At 37.5% G+C, this 19576-nt stretch overlaps 1 protein-coding gene across 8 annotated transcripts in view; it reads left to right on the forward strand.

The window, feature by feature from the left end:
• LOC5576390 (sodium/calcium exchanger 1) overlaps nt 1-19576 on the forward strand; it is a 641354-nt gene that overhangs the window by 322730 nt on the left and 299048 nt on the right. The window lies entirely within an intron of this gene.

Here is a 19576-nt window from a genome sequence, read left to right on the forward strand (position 1 = left end):
TTCAGTAATCCGGTAGGCCACGAACGGTTTATATTTCCTCGGATCTGCAGCTATCCAGTGTAGAACTGTAGACGAATCTGTCCAAAGGAATCGCTTCGTCACCTTTACATCGTGATTAGCTAATACTGTGTCTAGCAAACGCACGCCAAGTGTCGCAGCGAGAAGTTCCATCCGCGGGATGGATAGCGGCTTCAAAGGTCCAACTTTCGTTTTTGCCGACACCAACGCGCACTTTGGAGCTCCTTCGTGAGTAATGCGAAAGTACACTGCACAGCTGTAGTAGTCTTGACTGGCATCCATGAATACGTGAGCTTCCAATGTGTCGTACGCAGAAGGAGGAGCTCCTCGTAGATAACATCTTGGAATTTCAATTCGATTGATAAATGGAAAAACGGCTTTCAATCGAGTCCATTTTACATAGCAATCCTCGTTTCCAACTCATCCCAATCGCAACCTGAACGCCATATATCTTGAAGTAAACCCTTACCATGAACAGTGAAGGGTGCCAAGAGCCCTAGAGGGTCGAACAGGCTCATTATACAACTAAGAATAATTCGCTTGGTGGGTCGGATATCGGAGGTCATATACGTCATCAGATCATCACGCATTTGTGTAGAAAATGTGATCACATCATCGTACGGGCGCCAAATGATACCCAGTACACGTTCACATGCCCCTTCTTTTCCGATACTTAGTGAAACTCTTTCGGGTTTGATTGGTTCACCCATAGCTTCGAGAAATTGCGTTGAGTTTGAAACCCAGTTCCGAATTTCTAGGCCAGCTTGACTGTGGATGTATCGGACCTGTTTCGCACGCTCGATTGCTTCCTCTGTAGTATTAGCACAATCCATATAATCATCAACATAATGTTTACGAATAATGGCGTTGGAAGCATCCGGGTAATGTTCAGAGTAATGGGATGCATTTTAGTTTTTAATACATTGTGCTGATGCTGGCGAGCATGCAGAACCAAAAATGGCCACATCCATTAAATATATATCTGGTTTATCCTGTTGGTTCGTTCGGAAAAGAAAGCGCAGCACGTGCTTGTCTTCAGGTGTAATCAGGAATTGGTGGTACATTTCTCTAATATAGGCGCCAAAGGCGATTGGCTGTTCGCGAAACTTTTGTACCACAGCATCGAGGGGCGCGAGAAGATCGGGGCGACCAACAGCATCGAATTTAAAGAAACCCCATTTACTTGAGCCGCTGCATCAAACACCAGTCGAATTTTACCCGGTTTTTTGGGGTTCGTCACAACGCTTAGTGGCAAGTACCACACTCTTCCCGGCGTTGCCAATGCTAATTCTTGTGGAGTCGCCTTATGCGCATAATGTTTTGACTGATATTCTTGTATTTTCTGATTTACCTGTTCTCTTAGCTCCGGATTTTTTAGAAGACGCCGTTCCAATCCTTGAAGACACCGGTATGCCATGCTATAACTGTCCGGCAAATTCACCTCTTCCGCCTTCCACAGTAATCCGGTTTGATACCGATTCCCAACCTTTGTTGTAGTTGACTCCAGCATCTCCCGTGCTCTGCGATCTTCGGCAGTCTCCGGAAGCGATGTGACTGTAGATTTCGGTTCTTCATTCAAGAAATAGCCCCGCATAATCTCGTGCAACTGTTGATTCGTATAACCTTTATGCATTCCGAGAAATCCCGCAGCTATCACTGTTTCTCTTGGTCCATATATGGACCAGCCTAAATGTGATCGGACGGCAATTGGTTCATTGGCACGGCCAACTCTCGATTCCAATGGCGCTACCTTATTCAATCCGATCAAGATTTTCGGTTCTTCTCCAGTATGATTCGGCACGTTTAATCCATGAAGGTGCGAATATTGGTTGGAAATTTGTTGAAAATCAACTCGCTGTTTAGGCAAATACAATCTATTCACTGTATGAACTTCCTTCAGTTCTAAACGATTTCCAGCTTCGCCAACTACCTCGAGAGATAGGCATTCCGAAGAGGATTCTCGACGTTTGACATTACCTGTCCATTGTAACGTTAGGGGCTGAAGGATTCCACGTACTCCTAGTTCACGAACTATGCTTTCTTCAACGAGGGTCATGTCCGAACCTTCATCAAGGTAGGCAAAGGTGGAATAGGTTTTATCTCCGCTGAATAACGTGACGGGGACAATTCTGAATATTACTGGTAGTTTTCCGTCCAGATGCATATGGAGTTGTCCCTGGCAGGGTTGGGAGGTAGTCGCAGAACCACGATGTACCAATGGATGATGGGGTTGTCGACAGCTTCCAACATTGCATGTTATTTTGAAACGGCACCACCCTGTGTGCTCATTTAAGCATCGTTCGCACAGTTTCCAGCGCTCCATCAGTTTCACACTTTCGCTTACATTCAACCGCCGAAATTCTTCGCAGTTACGTATACGATGAGCAGCAGTTTTGCAGATTCGACACGGACTCATCGGCGGTGAAGCTATGGAAGGTTCACCGGTATGTGCATGAATGAACCCCTTGTCTTTTACCTTAGACCTGTCTGGTTTTGTCGTTTGTCGAAGATCCAGCGTTAACGTCACCTCGCTTGCTTCGGACACAATTGATGATGAAAATTCAGCAAACGTTCGCAACGTGACATGCAGCGCATTTCGCTTGTAGTGTACCCATTCTCGTTTGGTTGCAGCTGGTAATTTATCGACCAGTTCCTGAATTAATACGGGGTTCACTAAATGATCATGCAATTCTGCTGCTTCCAGATGATCACAAAGCTCCTGTACAGCCATTCCAAAGGGAATGAACGATTCAAGACGATCTGCCCTGGGTGGCTCCGTTTTCCTCACTTTACCCAGTAACGCGTGGATGAGCTGCTCTGGACGTCCATAAAGCATACGTAACGTAGCAATCACCTGCGGGACAGCTTTTGGTAGCAGCAATCTACTCCGCACTGATTCCAATGCTGGACCTTTAAGGCACTCTTGGAGTCGTACTAAATTTTCAACTTCGGTGAAGCCGCATGCTTCTGTGGAATTCACGTAACTACTGTAAAACAGGGGCCATTCCTCAACTTTGCCGCTGAAAATCGGGAGTTTCTTAGATAGAACCTGACGAGCTGCTATCTGAGATTTAGTCGGTCCAGACCTACGTGATACTGTAGATTCTATTTCGTCATCAGTCCCAGCATCATCAGATTCGAAACTATGCTCCTCGCGTATTACCTGAGTTGAACAATGTTGTTCATAGGTTTCGTTTCGCTCCTTAACAACGGGTATCGTTGACTTGACAACACGTTTAGGTGTATCTGGCAGTTCCGGTACGGGGTGATAAACACTACTAGCCGTTTCGCGTTCTATGGGGGCACCTTCTATCGTTGGTTTGCCCACGGTATCGTCAGACGGTATAGTGCTTTGCTGAACTGCTCTCTTCTGCTCTCGAAAATCTTCCAAAAGTTTTTCTTGCTGGCGTCGAAAATCTGCTTCTTCCTGCAACTGAATGCGATACATTTCTCTTTGCTGATCCAGCTTCTTTTGCCGCAGGGCACGATCTTGTTCTAGCTGCTTCCGCTGGAGTTTCGCTTCCCATTCTAACTTCTTCTCTCGAATAATCCTTTCTTCCTCCATTTGCTTCTCTCTTTGCTGCATTTCTTCTTCTAATCGACGTAATTCTCTCTGCATTGAAGATTCCGTCGAATGTAAACCTATCGCACCAGTCGTTTCTATCCCGCCTTCAACGTTCGCAGTCGCAATCCCCGAAGTTTTTCCTATCTGGCTTTCACATTCGATTGGCTCCAAATCACACGCTACCATCAAATTTGTAGGCACCTGATCGGTACTACCACCGGACTCGGTTGACGTTGGACGTTTCGGCACTAGAGACTTATCAACCCTGGGCACGTTGGCTTCAGCCTTTCCCTTCCTGGCTCTCTTCTCTTTCTTGCCGGTGCACTTGGGGCACACAAACTGCCTATTCGCCACTCCCGGTGATTCTCCAACACAATCTAGGTGGTACCACACCGCGCAGGAATCGCAATCAACCATTTCATCATTGTCGGGATTATCGCACTTTCCGCAGGAACTCTCCATCTCAAAGTGAGGTTAACTTAAAATTTTTGAGAAATTGTTCGGAGATTTGATGAAAAAACGTAATTTCTGTAGCAGCTCGTTAAGTACAGCTCAAACTAAAAAAGCATATATTTGAATTCATCATTTAATAGTTATTTCGATAATAGACTTACAATTTTAGTAATTTCTTGCCCGCTTCTTAAACGTGCTTATCATCGTCCCGTAGGTTTTGCCACTGGTATTTTGCTACATAATATAATCAAATACAATCAAATTTCATTGACTTTTAATAAGCATTCTTACCGATTCTCCTCAAAGTTAATTGTTTTACAAAACTAGAAAAAGCAGTTGGAAAAACTATATAGATTTAACTTTAACAATTCAATTGACTTTTTACTTTCAGGTATCTTCTATTTCTGACATTAACTTGACATATGTCATCTAGTCGCGAATGTTTTCCACAGGGGTGTTGATGTGTTTGCACAGTGGTGCTAACAGGGACATCCGGAAACCAAGCAGTTTGGTTATCGATTTTGCCGTTAGGTGGCGGTAGTGAGCATGTATAATTGAGCTTTTTAAACTAGTTCTAGCTTGTGATCCATGCTGTTAAGAAAGCTTTTGGTATTTGGAAGTTGAAGTGATTAGGGACGGAATCATATTAAATTAAATTTATTCAGGTCTGATCAATTCTATTTTCAAGTGTATCAGATCTGATTCATATTCTATTGATTCTGTTATGACTTACTCCATGTTCGAGTGATTTAGTCAGGACTCATATTCATCATATTCAAATTATTTAAGTCAGAATCTCTTCATATACAAGTGGTTCAAATTTGATTGACTTCATATCCAAGTGATTGATGTCTGATTCTCTCTATATTCATGTCCTTCGAGTTTGATTCACTCTATATCAGGTTTGACTTGAATATGGATCCAAAAAAATCATGTCAAATTCACTCCATGTTCAAGTGACTCAGGATAGATTCGTTTTATATTCAAAAGATTCAAATTTTGTTCGCTCCATACCCGCAAGTGTTTTACATCAGATTCACTTTATAATTTAGTGATTCAGAATTGATTCACTTCATATTCAAGTGATTCAGTTCGCTCCATATCCAAGTGATTCTTACCTGATTCACTCATATACGACTGTTTCAGGTTTAATTTACTTAATGTTCAAATGATTTCAAGTTATTCATGCTTGATTCACTTCATATTCAAATGGCTAGGATTATTACAGTGATTAATGTTTGATTCGCTTCGTATCCAAGTGATTCATGTCGGACTCGCTCCATATTCAAGTGATTCAGGTTTGATTCGCATTACATTCAAGTGCTGCAGGTCTGAATCACGTCATATTCACCTATTTCAAGTACAAATTACTTGATATTCAAGTTGTTCAGGTTTGATTCATCTAGAATGTAGGTGCATTTTTCACTTTTTCAGATATGACTCCATGCTCATGCTGGTTAGGGCTGATTCACTTCATTTTCAAGTGATTCATGCTTGAATCACTTTATGTGCGTGTTTCAAGTTTGATTAGTTCAATATCCAAGTGATTGATGTTTGATGTTTGAAGTAAATTTAAGGCACTCAGGTCTCATTCACTTTATATTCATGTGTTTCAGATTTGATTAGCTCCATATCTAAGTGATTCATGTCCAATTTAATTCATATTCAAGTGTTTCAGGTGAGATTCACTTCATGCCCTTGACTTTCTGAACAACTTTGGTGAAGACGCAAAATTTCGATTGAATCTGGATTGAACTGGAAGACTTGAACTTTCTTTCTCTTGTGGATTAAAAGATAGAACTAGTTAGAAATACTTAATTTTGCATGCTCACTACCGCCACCTAGCGGCAAAATCGCGAACTAAACAATTTGTCTTCCGGATGTCCTTGATCTTCTGAACAACTTTGCCGTAGACCCGAACTTTCTATCTCTTGTGAATCACAAGCTAAAACTAGTTTAAAATGCTCAATTTTACATGCTCACTACCGCCACCTAGCGGCAAAATCGCGAACCAAATCACTTTTAAAGAAAACTTGTTTCGAAACATTTTCCACTCTGTTTTCAATGTATATTTTTTTCAATAAAAACTGAAACATAAAATTTAAATTTTAAATAACACAAAAACCTTATTTTTATTATTTTTTAAATTTTCACCGTAGAATCTTGATAGTAAAAAGATATTTGAGAGATAGTTTCATGATGGAGAAATTTTTAATAAAAATGTTTTTATCTAAAAACAACTCTTGGCCAATTAAAAAAAAATATTTTTTGTCAAAATAAATACGTTTTGAAGATACAATAAGAATCTCGAAGTTATTCTGAACCATAATGATTATCTTGATCACTTCTCTAGTAGTAGTCATTTCCGTATCATCTAATGTTTCTTATCTGCAATCTGCAATCTAATTGTCCACGAAGGAAAATAAGCAAATGGAAAGAAATATGGTCTTTACTCTCGAAAACGTATTGATATGGATGGAGAATCGCGAATAACTAATGAAAATGGCCTATTTTAATATTGAAATAACACTTGTTTGCATTAAACTTGATATAATTTGAAAATTGCCACTTCTAGAGAATTTTTCCTGATAATCATTATGGTTTAGAATCATTTATTGTATCAGTAGATCGTATTTATTTTATCAAAAAATACTGAATTTTGAAAATCGACAAATAGTTATTGTTAGAAAATTTGTTTATTATCAAGATTCTTTTATTAAAAATTGAAAAATATTATAACTGGAATTTTTGTAAATTTAAAATTTAAGTATTATTTTTCAATGTTTCATAAAAAACATAAGATATGTCTTCAGTGTATATTATTTTCTTGTAGCCCAAGCTGTTCGCTACAACTTCGTAAGAGCACATTTTTCTCTTAATTCAATAGTTTCTGATTTAGATTTTTTTTAAATAATTTGCATGCAAAAATTCAAAAGATATTCTCCAGTCAAAATGATCGATTTTTCTTTGGAAAACACTCATTGTATCATACCAAAAACATGTGCAAATTTTACTGCAAATCGAAGATGGTCGAGTTCTGTGACAGATACTGAGTTTCAAGAAATATGAAAAATCATGTTATTTTTCTCTCACATTTTATTTAATTTTTCCTCAGTACTAGCCAAAACAATATTTTCGATAAGGCTTCTTATATTTTTTTGTATTCTGAGAGAGTGCTGCCAACTCCGAACATTATGTGGCGAGAAGCAAAAAAATTTGACCCTTCCCAAAAGATAGTCTAGATAAATTTTGGTAAAACTTAGTATGCAAAGTGGGTTATTTAGTCAAGGTCTACATTTCCAGAAAGTTTCCTTGAAATCTGAGATGGTTGAAGCGAAATGCGCCAATAGGCGTGCTTTTCTAATCAGAGATTGCTGAAATATTGTAGAATGGATCCAGGAAGCCGAGATGGATTCCAGGATTCCAGTGTAAATTCTGAGATTTCAGAATGGATCCTGGGATTTCAGGATGGATCATGGCATTCCAGTGCGGGTTGTGCGATTCCAGTGTGAATGCTGGTATTTCAGTGTGGATCCTGGGATTGTAGTGTGGATCGCTGAAGTTCGATGTCACTCCAGTGTGGATTAGGCCATCCCTTATTTTTCGAAAATGCGAAATGTTATGAATTCTTCATTGTAAAGTGCTCGTTTTGGTAAGAAAAAAATCAGGTAGAGATTTGAAGTCCAAACTGGACGCTAAGTGGTCTCCCAACGGCCCTAAAGGTATTAGGCGATGCTCTAGTGCACGGAGCATGAGTACGAAAAGACACCAAAACCAAAATGAGCACTTTATAATGACAAACTTATGACATTTCGCATTTTCGAAAAATAAGAGACGGCCTAGTGTGGATCCAAGAATTTCAGTGTTTCCAGTTCCAATGTTGATACCAGGATTCGTGACCCTGGAACTTCAGTGTAAATCCTGGTATTTCAGTACATGTTCTTTGATTACAGTGTGGATCCTGGGATTGTAGTATGGATCGCAAAATTCCAGATAAGATCCTGGTATTGTAATATGGATCGTAGCATTTCAATGTGGATCTTGGGAAACCAGTTTGGAGCTTGTGATATCAGTTTGGATCCTAGAACTCCAGTGTGGATTCTGGTACTTCAGTGTGGAAACCTTTATTCCAGTGTGAATCCTGGGATTGTAGTGTAGATCGTTGGATTTCAGAGTGGATCATGGGACTATGATGTGGATCGTTCGGTGGAAGTGTAAATCTTGCTATTCCAGTGTAGATATTGAGATTCCAGTATGGTTCCTTAGATTCCCGTGTTGATCCTGGTGTACAAATGTGGATTCTGGGATTCCAGTGTGAATACACGTGTTCAAGTGAAAACCTAGTATTCCAGTAGTGTGGATCATGGGATTTCAAAACGGACCCTGGGATTCAAGTGGGGATGCTGGGATTCCAGTGTAGATCCTTGGACTACAGTGTGGATACTGATATTCAAATGTGGATCCTAAAATTTCAGTATGGATCCTGGGAATCCAGTGTGGATTCTGGCTATCAAAAGTTAAGTTTTTGGAAAATTGTTGAGAATAATCTAAGGAAATAACTTTGGAGGTATTTCAGGAAGATATCATGGAAGGATATGCGGACGATTTTCATGAAATTATTCTTTCAGATATGAAAAACATATTCTGAGATAGAGTTTGCATGGAAGTAGCAGACATTAAAGGAGACTGTTGCAGTAAGCTCAGTGGAACTTCTTTGAGAAGCCTCTGAAAAAAAAAGTGATTGATGTTTTGAAGAATTTACTGTCAAATTTCCTCATGGATTAAAGAGGGACCAAAATATTTGGTAGAATCTCTTCATTTTCATGGCATTTTATTGAGATTTTCACCGCCAAACGTCAGTAAATATCTTATTTCAGCAATCGATAAGTTTGTAGTTCAGAACTTTGCTACGTAGAAGGTGATCCAGTGAGAAACCCTTGGATATGTTTCTGAGAGGATGTTTGTAGCATTTTATGTGGTTGAGGGAAACGGTTGGAATGTTCTTGGAGATTCTTTCAGAATTTTCAAGATTTTCAGAAATATCTGTAGATGTTTATTAAGAGATCAATGGTGGAAATTACGTTAAAACGTAGGTTGTACGAAATCATTAAAAAATTTTGGAGCAATAGTTACAGGAGTTTTGTAAGTTTTTTGGATAGAAATTTCCCTTGTGAAGATTCTGCGGAAATCTTTTGAACCCCTGGATTACTGCTGATAACAGTCGCGGTGTTTCTAAAACCATTATTATCGAAAAAAAAATCCAATAAATCTGCGTTCACCATTCGTTTTCTATGGCTATTTTGCATGTTCAGGCAAAATTTAAAAAAAAAATCGAGTCACGCCTTTTTGATTGTATGAGTCCAGAAATTAAAAAGAAATTGCAAATATTTGAACGAGCAGTCAAAGGCCGTGACTATCAAATGGAATTTACCATCAAAACTTGATTGATAGTTATTTTGTTTACTTATTACTTGCATCTGAGTGGAGTTTTTAATTAGGAGATCAACAAAGTATTAAGTTACGCACTTTCAGCGGCGTAACAATCAAAAGCATTTTTTTATGTACTAATCTAGTTTGAATGTTCTCTATGACAAATCATGATTAAATTCATTTGAAGTTCCTCCTGATTTTTCATTGGCTCAAGCGCAATGAGGCATTACAGAGCCAATTTGATCATATAACTAAATCAGTTTTTTTTGCACAATATTCAAGCTAGTTTGGTGAACCCATGTACTCAGGTTTCTATAAAATTTTACATGCAATTCATGAGTACATTTTGTATAACAAAGCACATGTATATTTCAATGACTCAATGAACTTTAAGATTGATTGTGGGCAGCTACTTTGTTCAATATTTCTTTCCCATCAAAATGTATTGCCATTAACATTCAGAGTGAGTAGTGTGTGAAATGAGTGGAAATTATTGAAATAGATAGCAGCGGTATAGACTGGAAAAAATAGTGAAGAGTATGGAACATACTTCATTATTTTGTTCCATGGAATATGTACAGCAAAGCTTAAATTATAAGTTATGCTTGCAGAGCTTTATTTCAAATGACTGTCTCAAACAATAAAAACTTAATGTATAGTAACTAACTACCAGAAGAAAATGCTTTACTCTTATATGAGTTAGCACAGTACTCATTAGAATGTTCACCATTATATAACCTATGAAAACTTGTTTAGCTCCTGCAGAACGATTTATTTTATTTGGCATCACCAATTGTAGTGGCTGTTGTTTCCAAATCAAACCAAAACTTGACACAAAAAAAAAGTATTCTTCAATAAGTTAAGTACCATAAAATGGGGTGTTAAGGACTCGTGGGGTTTTAAGAGATTGAGCTTCTTCATCAACTTTGACAAGTCACAAAAACGTCGAAAGTCGATATATCAGTCATCTGAAATACTTGATTTGTTCGGAGGATTGTGAGCTGAATTATGTAATAGGGGATGTCTATTGAAATATAGTATTGTAGAGTCTAGATGTTGAAAACTTCTCGAAACATTTTTGTTCGATTTTTATAGGCTAAATACATTTAGCTACAAAACTATAAAACAATATTAGGAAAAACATGGGAGTAATTTAGAAGTTAATTAAATTTAATTAAGATCATAACGTAACCAAAAACTTTTAAAAATTTTATCTAAATCTCGTCTTTTTCATGGAAAAAATCTCTTTTCGAAAATAAGTGGGATGTTAAGGGACTATCTTTCCGACTTTTTCCTAGTAACTAAACTCATTCGATTAATGCCGCAATATATTGCAACATACTTTTGCCTTGTTCCGTGAAGTAAAACTGCATTGTAAAAAATAAGGGGTCTATTTAATTTGTTACTCAATATCATCAAAAGTGTCTATTCTCGAAAATCGGTAAAACTGGCAGAAAAATCTTGGGTGAAATTATGAAAAAAATCCACGTGCTCGGCTGGGATTTGAACCCAGGACTCTTGTATGCTAGACGAGCGCTTTACCAACTAAGCTACCGAGCCACTTGGTGACCCAATAACTGAGTTGGTTACAAGTTTAGAATTCAAATCCCTACAGACTACGCGGACCCCTTTCATAACCCATATCAATCCATCTTATGTTAAATACACACGCGCGAAGAGCGAGTGCGATTTTGCTTAGTTGGTAAAGCGTTCGTCTAGCATACAAGAGTCCTGGGTCCAATCCCAGCCGAGCACGTGGATTTTTTTTCATAATTTCACCCAGAATTTGTCCATCTTTACCACGCGTAATGAGTTAATTAATTTAATAACCATGCGGATTGGATTACCGAACAGCTCAATATAAGCGTCAATTTATAGAAAAATCTTGCGAACAACGTATTGAAGTAAATATGGATTTTTTCTTGATACTTTTTCCAAAACTTGTTCGATCACGCTTGAAAAATGTTTGGAAGATTCGAATGATTCTTTTATTTGGAGATGGTTTTGAAGCCATTGATCCTTCTATTGATAATCCTATGAAGTGGTAAACAATATAAATATTTTGTCATTTCTGAGCTCTTTTTGAGAAACATCGTGGCCTCGTCGGGCACTTAATGCACTGTGTTATAAGAGTGTATGTTAGATTTCTGCTCCATGCTGGAATACCTTTCTTCAGTATTTTTTCGAACATGCCACTGGGTGTTGCATGCAAATACGTTGTTTAGTATACTGTTTTATTTACAGGGGAAATTAGCCATTTGCCATATTAAAATAAAAGCTTGTTGAAATTATCCTTATATTATAGATTATTAACGAAGTTACTCTGAATAGCTCATATGATTCGTAAACTGCAAACATATAGGTTATGATCCTGTTGCATATAAGTATAAATCATAATCATTTCATGACAGTTTTACGATGTATTGATAGTTCCCAGATAGGATTAACAAATTAAAGATTTGGAAGTTAAAAACAACCGGTTTGCGTTTGCAGAAGTTTCAAGTTCAATAATATTGATGTATTATCTGATAAAGGTTGAACATAACTTATGAAATTGAATGATAGCATCAAAGTTGTTGACCAAAAAGATTTTGTTTTGTTATTGGAAAAATATGGTTTTATTTACGAAACTCAAATTCCTTAACACCCCATTTTACATTTCCGTCAAAAATCACACATTTTCATGATTATCTCAGAAATCTGTCATAGGATCCTCATAATTGTATTTGGCTTTTGATATACACGACGAGAGCATGATAGGACTGTCCTTTGTTCAATTATTGACATTCTAGAAATTGCTCGAATTTAGAGTTGAAATTTTGTTTCATCCCTTAACACCCCATTTTACGGTATTCAAACCACTTTGAAGTTTTGTTGGTACATTTGTATTAATAACACCACGTAACAAAAATAACATTTTTGCGTGTCTCAAGGATCAAATTATGTGTCTCTAGTAGATTTGGGATTGCTGTATCTGATGCCGTTTTCAGAAATGTTCCAGCACGTCACAATTTTTAGCTACAGGTCTAGGATAGCCATAGAAAATGACTGGTGAGCACGGATTTGATGGATATTTTTTTCTCATGATAAAAGTCTAGGGAGCACCGTGGCAGCCACTTGCGGAAAAACTTGTGGAGGTTTCTATTGAGAAACGTTTTGAGGATTCTCTGGTGAAATTGTTGAAGTAGCTGCGAGAAGAATGACTGATGCCACCAATCGAGGCATTGTTTGAAGAATGAATTCCTCAAGGAAGTTCTAGATAACAATAATCAGGAGGTTTAAAAATAATTCCTTAGAGGTCACTCTTACAGAATGATTCCATAAATTCGTGAAATGATGTTCTTAACCCACCGTCGCCCTAGTGTACTGAGTACACGCACTTTGCGAAAAGTCGTAAAACACGTTGAAAATCCCTTCAAATTGTTCCGGGTGTTGATCCTATTCCAAGATCTACTCTTCTTCTTGCGTGTAGAGAAGAAATTTTTCGAAAAAATCAACGAAAAGTATTCGAAAACATCGTGTTTTTAACCTAAGTTTTTAGGCGTGTACTCAGTACACCAGTGCGACCGCTCGTGTAACTTTTTTTTACCAGGCCCGTCACACGACCGGTCGCATCGTGTACTGAGTACACGCGGAGCAATTTTGATTGTACATCCAAAGCTAGGCAAGATAGAATATGGATGTATTCGACAAATTTCTTCAGTCCAACGGTACCAATTGGTCAGTGGACAGAAAACACTTTGGAAACATCCTCATCTTCCTGTGGCCATCGGATTGTGCCCCGGGGGAACCGATGTAGTGGACATTTCGCAATGCAACATCTCGTACACAAATATCTCAGGATCTAGATTTTTTAGCAAGATGGTGTCTTCGGCAAAGTTGTTCAATAGGTCAAGGGCTAACATTTGATAGGCTGCTTGTTTCGAAATTCTACCACCAGATGGTGCTAGTGAGCATTTAATTTTTCAAACACCGATATCTCAAGATCCTGATTACCTAGACAGATGATGTCTTCGACAAAGTTGTTTAGTAGGTCAAGGACTAACATATGATAAGCTACCTAACAAGAAAAACTGCTACAAGATGGCGCTAGTGAGCATGCAATATTTCAATCAAGAATATCTCAGAATCCCGATTTTTTAGAAAGATGGTGTTTTCAGCAAAGTTGTTCAGTAGTTCAATGGCTACCATGTGATGATCTTCTTGATTCGGAATTCTTTCAATAGATGGCGCTAGTGAGCATGATATTTTGCGAACACAGATATCTCAGGATCCTGGTTACCTATAAAGTTGACGTCTTCGACAAAAGTGTTGAATAGGCCAAGGTCTAGCATGTAATAAGCCACCCAACTTGAAATTCTTCCAACAGATGGCGTATTTTGATCGCGAATATCTCAGGATAACGATATTTTAGCAAAATGCTGTTTTCGGCTAAGATGTTTAGTAGATTAAGGACTTAACATGTGATATGCCGTTTGATTCGGATTTCTTCCACAAAACGACGCTGAAGATGCAATTTTTCGAACGCAGATATATTTGGATACTGATCGCTTAGAAAAATTAACCTGAGATATTTTCATCACTAATAAATATTACCCCTTCGGCAAGGTTGTTCTAAGATGAAGGCCTAAATGCAAGGAACCTCAAGTTTTAAAATTCTTTCAACTGGTGGCGCTATTCAGCATGCATATTTTGATTGCTAATATCTGAGGATCCCGATTACATCCAAATATAAACTTCTCGGCTCAAAAGTTCAGTAAGTCAAGTACAAACTTGTGATGGGCCACACTTGTTTGGGAATTCTTCCACTAGATGGTGCCACTGAGTATGCTAAATTTTCAACCCAAATATCTAGGATCGTGAATGCTTAATCATGAAAATGACGTCTTCAACTAAGTTGTTTATTCTGTCCAAGACTGATGCATGTTTACCATGTAATAAACCGTGTAATTCGAAAACGGTGCTCTTCAGCATGAAAAACCCATCAGAATATACTTCAGAATTTCATGGACAGTCAAATTTCCAGTCGATACTCAAAAGATCATCCACTCATGGAACAGATGTTCTTTAGAAAGCTGATAAAAGGGAGCATTATAGTAATTATGATTTTTTTTGTTTTAAGTATGGTTTCATGGGTCGATATCGAACTATGGAACATCGACTAATACATGTTTGACTATATTTAAAAATATGACGATCAAAATCATTGCAGCCTGCAGTTGGTCGCATATATACGAATCGGTCGTTAAAAAAATGATCGATGGACACCTATGAGAGTGTGACGCATTTTTGTCTGTGCTGAAATCAAAGAACTGTCAATGGTGGTTACAATTGAGCAATAGGCCTTTTCACGAGACGTCTCAAATCAGCTGATTCGGAAGGTCTTTTACAGTTCTTCTATACAAATGCCGAACGTGTCGGTGGTTCTAAAAGGTAAACAATAATACAAAATAACGATCAAATAATTATGAAGGCGTAATCGGTTTTCTAGAAAACATCTATTCTGTGAATTCAACTGAATTTTCTGATAAAATTGTCAATAGCATACTGCAGTAGCACGTGATATTTTTTTGCTATCAAACAGTATATTTCAAGCACATTGATTGGTTAAAATAATGCGAATAATAGCCTTAAAACTGGTGCTAGACTTAGTACACGATGCTTATCATTTTTACTTCCATTTGAAAAAAAAAAAATCAAATCTCTAATGAGCCTTTGTACGTGCCATAAATTCTTTCGTTCTCATGACTTTTACTGTACGCCGTTTGTTGGTGCTGTCTCGCTCTCTCTCTCACGGGCAACTTGAAAACAGAGCGCACAGTAAAAGCCAAACGTTTTATAGTTGCCCGTGAGAGAGAGCGAGATAGCTCCAACACACGGCGCACAGTACAAGTTAAAAGAACAAAAGAATTTATGGCACGTACAGAGGCTCACGGGCGGCAGAAAGCTGTTACACAAAAACAAAGATGGATGTGTTAGTGCAAAGTGATATGAGAAACTCGGTCTCTCATGGCGACTCACGGGATGGCACGCACACTACAACATTGTTCGAATCACCTCGAATGTAATAGATATTGCCTGTGTTGTTTACAAATAAATTCAAAGTGCTCTTTGTGCTAGTATAACCATATTATGATTATACTAGCACAAAGAGCACTTTGAATTTATTTGTAAACAACCAGTAAGTGAAATTATCGGTCACGGCGATAATCATAAGCCTATCTTTCAAGCTGATTTTCCAGAGGAAAAAGACGTGCCGTAATATCAAACCCGAAAAGTACTGCGAGAGTGTGCTCTCACGAGATGTGCAGCAACGAATTTAGATTATCACCAGCAACGAGAAGTTTGCGTCCTACTTTTCTACTAAATATAAAAATAATATTGTTCAATTTGAATCTAGAATTTGAAGTAGAATGAACCCTATATGTTTGATTTTATTTTGTGCTTATCTATTAATTTACTGGTACCGTAATCCGGGGTATCATTGATCAGTGGGGTAACATTGATCAGAATGACTCATTCGTAATCAGTTGGTATCATCATTTATTGATGAAACATTTCCAAAGCATGAATGTTGCATATCTTTCTTATATTTATGAGCTATTAAAAATAAAGATTTTTGCAAAAATTGCATTAACTTTATGCGTAAATTTGTCAAGTTTGCGAAATAATGATTTCAATGGTTAAGGATGACACTACCAAAGATTCATGTCTCACATAAGTTCTGCAAGCGTTATGAGCAAGGAAAACGTGGTTCTCACTAAAATTGGCATCGCCAAAAACGATTCCGCTTTCAAAACTTTTATAAGTATGTTCAATTAGGCAACATTAACGAATTACTGTTAAGAATTTAGAATTCCCTTAGGAAATTGCCTACCTTTAGGCGTATTCCGCTGTTCGAGGTGTTTTTAATTTTGAAATAACTCAAAAAGTAAATGAAATGTAAGCGTTTGGACATCATATTCGGCTTCAGGGGCCATGATTTAAGGTAGTAACGACATTTTCAATATTACCGAACGTCGTTTACATGGATGATCAATGTTACCCCATATCAGCTTAATGAAAAAATCACATAAAACATTTTTGTCAACATGCTTAAATCTTTCGAAAACCAAAATACAGTATACAGTCACGAGCTATGGGTGGCAGTACTTGTTTAAAAATATAAAACTCAGAACATTTGCATTTTTGAATCAAATATTCAGGAAATATCCTAAAAACTGATCAATGTTACCCCGGATTACGGTAGCGAAATGTTTTAACATTTGACAAAACGTGTATTGATGAGCCCAAATGATCAGTATCATAAGATGTTCAGAAAATTAAATGCTCACTGGCGCAGGGTTACTCAAAATATAATTGCCAATAACATGTGAGCACTTTCTTAACCTAATAAATTGGATGAAGACGTCAAGTTTTAAAACAATCTGGAACTAGATATTCTGTATTTGAAAATAAATTAAACCAGGAGCTCTTTCTCTAGCCTAATGGAATTATTTGAAATCTAACGGCCCATTGCATTTTGAATTGAATGTGGAAGAATTTTAAGTAGGTATATTTTACACTTAACACATTGGTCCATGATATACAGAACAACTACATCAAAGACACCATCTTTGTAATCTAATTTTATTTTCCTAACCAGGATCCTGAACTAATTCAATTCGAAAATTACGTTTTGTGGAAGAATTCTGAATCAAACTGCATATCACATGTTTAGTCCTTGACCTACTAAACATCTTTGCTGAAAACACCATCTTGTCAAAATATCATTATCTTAAGATATTCGCGAGCAAAATACAGCATGATCACTAGTGCCATATGGTGGTAGAATTTCAAGTTGGGTGGCATATTATATACTAGACCTTGACCTATTCAACACTTTTGTCGAAGACGTCAACTTTATAGGTAGCCTGGATCCTGAGATATCTGTGTTCGCAAAATATCGTGCTCACTAGCGCTATCTATTGAAAGAATTCCGAATCAAGAAGATCATCACAAGGTAGTCCTTGAACTACTGAACAACTTTGCTGAAAACACCAACTTTCTAAAAAATCGGGATCCTGAGATATTCGTGATTGAAATATTGCATGCTCACTAGCGCCATCTTGTGGCAGTTTTTCTTGTTAGGTAGCTTATCATATGTTAGTCCTTGACCTACTAAACAACTTTGTCGAAGACATCATCTTTCTAGGTAATCAGGATCTTGAGATATCGGTGTTAGAAATATTAAATGCTCACTAGCACCATCTGGTGGCAGAATTTCGAAACAAGCAGCCTATCAAATGTTAGCCCTTGACCTACTGAACAACTTTGCCGAAGACACCATCTTGCTAAAAAATCTAGATCCTGAGATATTTGTGTACGAGATGTTCCATTGCGAAATGTCCACTACATCGGTTCCCCCGGGGCACAATCCGATGGCCACAGGAAGATGAGGATGTTTCCAAAGTGTTTTCTGTCCACTGACCAATTGGTACCGTTGGACTGAAGAAATTTGTCGAAGACATTCATATTCTATCTTGCCTAGCTTTGGATGTACAATCAAAATTGCTCCGCGTGTACTCAGTACACGACGCGACCGCTGGTGTAACTTTTTTTTTGAGCGACTGACGGAAGGTTAATTAGTTGGTAGTGAGTTATGATTTTTGAATAAATTAATGAATAAGTGCTTACAGGTACAATGGCAGATATGCCTGAAAAATCCATTAGAACTTACTTGTGGAAGACATCTCTTATGGTATAACTGTTGGAATCTCTGAAAGACCTTCTGGAAATTACTCTAGAGCCACGTTTCTCAACAGGGGGTTTTCCGCCGTTACAAAGGTTGAGAAACAGTGCTCTAGAGCATTCTAGAGTGGCAATAAAATTGAGAGAATGACTGGAATCTCTCCATGAAACACTGGATGATTTTTCGAGAGAATATGTTTGTATTCTCAAGGAAGTCTTAAGACGATGCAGATAGTATGCAACGATTCGTCCTAAAATATAGATTGTACTATGCAATCTTTTGGGAATTTTTCTAGAAATTTTTATTAGATCTTGCGCACAGAACTCTAAAATGCTGTTAGATTTTTTTTCTGAAATCAAAGCAAGCTCTTTCAACACTCCTCTTTTCTCCTCATCCTAATTTGTACATAGGCTCACCTTTAAAGCTAAACATTTGTTCTCACTGCTTACTTCTTTACGCTCCGTTGTTTTGCCACTTTCTATGGAGACCTCTTTGTTGAAATCTATTTAAACATATTTGCATACTTCTGTGGAGACTTCTAGGAAGAATTTTGTGGAGACTTTCGTGAAGACTACTGCGAAAACTTCTGTGGAGACTTATATGAAGACCTCTATAAAGATTTCTGTGAAGACTTCTGCGAAGACTATGTGACGACTTTTGTGAAGACTTCTGTGAAGAACTCTATGAAGACTTCTGCGAAGACATTATGTGAAGACTTTTGTGGAGATTTCTGTGAAGATTTCTGGGAAGACTACTGCGAAGACTTCTGTGAGGACTTCTGTTGAGACTTCTGTGAATATTTCTGGGATTCCTGAGGACACTTCTGTGGAGGCTTTTGATGAGACTTTTGTGAAGACAAATAATGCCGGATATTATAATGGTGGAAGCCTTCTAACAGACATAATTGCCAAGCTCAGCTGTGAATTCTTGAAGGTTCTTTATGCAATGTCGTGAAAGAACTCGTCCAAGACCTGGAGTTCTTACGGAAAAATCCTGACATTTTTGGAGGACTCCTTAAATAACAACTTTTTTTTGTTGCGACGTTTTGAAGGTATTACTTCAAATAGCTTGAAAAACTATTTCAATTACTGTTATTTTTTGAAGATTCTTTTAAAAAATCATCAAATAAGTCTTCCAAGCAATTCATGTCTAAAAAACTCCCGAGAGAATTTCTGAAGTATTTGTTGTAGAAATTTATAGAAAAATATGATGAAGGAACCACTTAGAGTATTCTCCGTGAATTCATAGAGAAATTCTTGGAAATATTTAAAGACATCTTCGTAGGAATATTTCTTGAAAATTCCTGAAGATTAACTGAAATAAGTCTTCTCAGTTACTTAAGCAAAAAAATACCTGCGTAAACTGATAGGTTTTACTTG

Source organism: Aedes aegypti, chromosome 1 (assembly GCF_002204515.2).
Source record: "Aedes aegypti strain LVP_AGWG chromosome 1, AaegL5.0 Primary Assembly, whole genome shotgun sequence".
Taxonomy (NCBI): Eukaryota; Metazoa; Arthropoda; class Insecta; order Diptera; family Culicidae; genus Aedes; species Aedes aegypti.